The 3328-nt window shown below is 38.6% G+C and overlaps 1 pseudogene; it reads left to right on the forward strand.

The window, feature by feature from the left end:
• Positions 1–1568: 1568 nt before the first annotated feature.
• Positions 1569–2459, forward strand: LOC100448174 (nucleophosmin-like; annotated as a pseudogene).
• Positions 2460–3328: the final 869 nt, after the last annotated feature.

Here is a 3328-nt window from a genome sequence, read left to right on the forward strand (position 1 = left end):
TTTTCTACCTATCTTGCTGGGAGTATTTGAAAATCACATGAAGTCATATTCTCAGTAATTTTTAAAACACCATGCAAAAGCAAGGCACCAAACCAACTTTATAAATTATCGCAATGAAATAAATCTTGCATTACATCTTTCTGTGTATATTCTTGCAAAGTTGATTTTCTACTATTTTCCAAAAGTGTTAGTTTTCTGAACTGGCTTCTTAATTTTCTAAAACTTATACTTCCTTACACTCACCATATTACAACCTTGTGACACTCAACCAGAAATCACCCAACACACACATACACATACAATTGTATTAGTCCCTTCTTGCATTGCTATAAATAAATACCTGAAACTGGGTGCTTTAAAAAGAAAAGGGGTTTTCTTTTGACTTATGATTCTGCAGGCTGTACAGGAAGCATGTCACTGGCATCTACTTCTGGTGACAGCCTCAGGAAGTTTACAACCACAGTGAAAGGCAAAGGGGAGAGCACGAAAGAGGTGGGGGTTGAGGTCTCATACTCTTTTAAACAACCACATCTTAGCATGAACTAACATGTCACCAAAGGGATCATTCATGAAGGATCCACCCACATGATCCAATCACACCTACCAGGCCCTGACTCCAACATTGGAAATCACATTTCAATATGAGATTAGGAGGTGGTAAACATCCAAACCATCTCTTTCTCTCTCTCTCTCTCACTCACACACACACACACTCACAGTTAAAACAAAAAAATCTATGAAACATCTATTTGTGATGAATGCTGATATTTTCTATTTTGTTTCACTAAAAATCAAAGGCCGGTGTTGATCCACAAACTGAGTTTATGATCCACAGTTTGGAAAATGAACACTAGCGTACTAGATTTAAAAAATGAAATTAACCAAAACAAAACCAACAATAAAATAAAAAATGTCCTCAGCATTATTTTTTTGCCACTTCTTTCCACGCATCCACATGCTTATCAAGAGTTCCTCTCATCTTGTCATTATCATACCACAAGTTTTTCTGACACCATCACTTTTCAACGTTTTCTCATTTTCATGGATTTACAATTCTCTCCCTTATTTTCATATCGCCCTCTCTGTGAAGCTTTCCCAATTCTTCTAGCTAGTTACTCTTTGAGTTGCCTCTGCTCTGACTCGTCAATGGTGTACTGACCTCTATTATATCTATTAGATGCTATTTTTATGGCTTAAATGTCCATTTGCTAATTATACCACTTAAATGTTTCAATTGTTTAAATGTCCATCAATTTCAGCAAACCTTGGATTATATGTGAATAGATTAGGATTGTATCAATTTCAATATCCTGAGCACCTAGCATAGAGCCTGACACACAGCAGCTCCAAAAGTAAAAGTTTGCTGAATAAATGTGTCGATTTTAAAGGTTAGGTGAAATGTAGAGAGGTGTCAAACTGCACAAGATGTTCAGGTTTTCTAAGATAAAGGTAATCTCCCTGGTGTGATTCCGTCCTGCACAGCTGTTCTCTTGAGCAGTGGTCCTTTATCTCCATCTGTCTTCTCTCCCACCTAAGTGCGTCCTGACACCCGATGGACGATGATGGACATGAGTCCCCTGAGGCCCCAGAACTATCTTTTTGGTTGTGAACTAAAGGCCGACAAAGATGATCACTTTAAGGTGGATAATAATGAAAATGAGCAACAGTTATGTTTAAGAACGGTCAGTTTAGGGGCTGGTGCAAAGGATAAATTGCACATTGTTGAAGCAGAGGCAATGAGTTACGAAGGCAGTCCAATTAAAGTAACATTGGCAGCTTTGAAAATGTCTGTACAGCCCATGGTTTCCCTTGGGGGCTTTGAAATAACACCATCAGTGGTCTTACGGCGTAAGTGTGGTTCAGGGCCAGTGCATGTTAGTGGACAGCATTTAGTAGCTGGGGAGGAAGATACAGAGTCAGAAGATGAAGAGGAGGAGGATGTGAAACTCGTTAAGTGTATCTGGAAAGCGATCTGCCCCTGGAAGTGGTAGCAAGGTTCCACAGAAAAAAGTAAAACTTGCTGCTGATGAAGATGATGATTTTGATGATGATGATGATTTTGATGATGAGGAAGCTGAAGAAAAAGCGCCAGTGAAGAAATTTATATGAGATACTCCAGCCAAAAATGCACAAAAGTCAAATCAGAATGGAAAAGACTCAAAACCATCAACACCAAGATCAAAAGGACAAGAATCCTTCAAAACAGGAAAAAACTCCTAAAACACCCAAAGGACCTAGTTCTGTAGAAGACATTAAAGCAAAAATGCAAGCAAGTATAGAAAAAGGTGGTTCTCTTCCTAAAGTGGAAGCCAAGTTCATGAATTATGTGAAGAATTGCTTCCAGATGACTGACCAGAGGCTATTCAAGATCTCTGGCAGTGGAGGAAGTCTCTTTAAGAAAACAGTTTAAACAATTTGTTAAAAATTTTCCATCTGATTTCATTTTTGTAACAGTTGATATCTGGCTGTCCTTTTTATAAGGCAGAGTGAGAACCTTCCCCACCATGTTTGATAAATGTTGTCCAGATTCCATTGCCAAGAATGTGTTGTCCAAAATGCCTGTTTGGTTTTCAGAGATGGAACTCCACCCTTTGCTTGGTTTTAAGTATGTATGGAATGTTATGCTAGGACATAGTAGTAGCAGTGGTCAGACATGGAAATGGTGGGTAGACAAAAATATACATGTAAAATAAAAGTATTTTAATAAAGCCAAAAAATGATAAAGGTAATCACATAAGAAGATTCTTCTCTTGGGTGCAACAGCTAGGGTAGCCTCCCAAGCCCTGTGTGGTAGTAGTCAGTATCACTACTACGGTTTGAATATTTTCCCTCCAAAACTGATGTTGAAATTTAATTGCCATTGTGACAGTATTAAGGGGTGGGAGCTTTAGGAGGTGATTAGGATTGAGGGCTCCACACTCACGAGTGGGTTTGGTTCCCTTATAAAAGTGGGAGATCAGCCCCTTTTTGATCTTTCTTGCCCTCTCATCGTCCATCATGTGATGACATATCAAGTAGGCCCTCGCCAGGGGCTGACACCTTAATGTTAGACTTCTTAGTCTCCAGCACTGTGAGCCAATACATTTTTGTGCATTACATATTATTACCTAGTCTTAGGTACTTTGTTACAGCAGTACAAAACATATTAAGAGAGTTACCTACTTATCTTTTCTGAACATCATTACAATTCCATTTCAAAATTTCTGCTCTTAATGATATCCCAAGGAGACTATAAAATATTTCCATAGTTCAGCCACTTTTCAACGAAATTATCTTGGGTGGTCATGTACTCGTTAAATTGCCCTGACCATTCTTTGAAGGATAGCAC

Source organism: Pongo abelii, chromosome X, assembly GCF_028885655.2.
Source record: "Pongo abelii isolate AG06213 chromosome X, NHGRI_mPonAbe1-v2.0_pri, whole genome shotgun sequence".
Lineage (NCBI taxonomy): Eukaryota > Metazoa > Chordata > Mammalia > Primates > Hominidae > Pongo > Pongo abelii.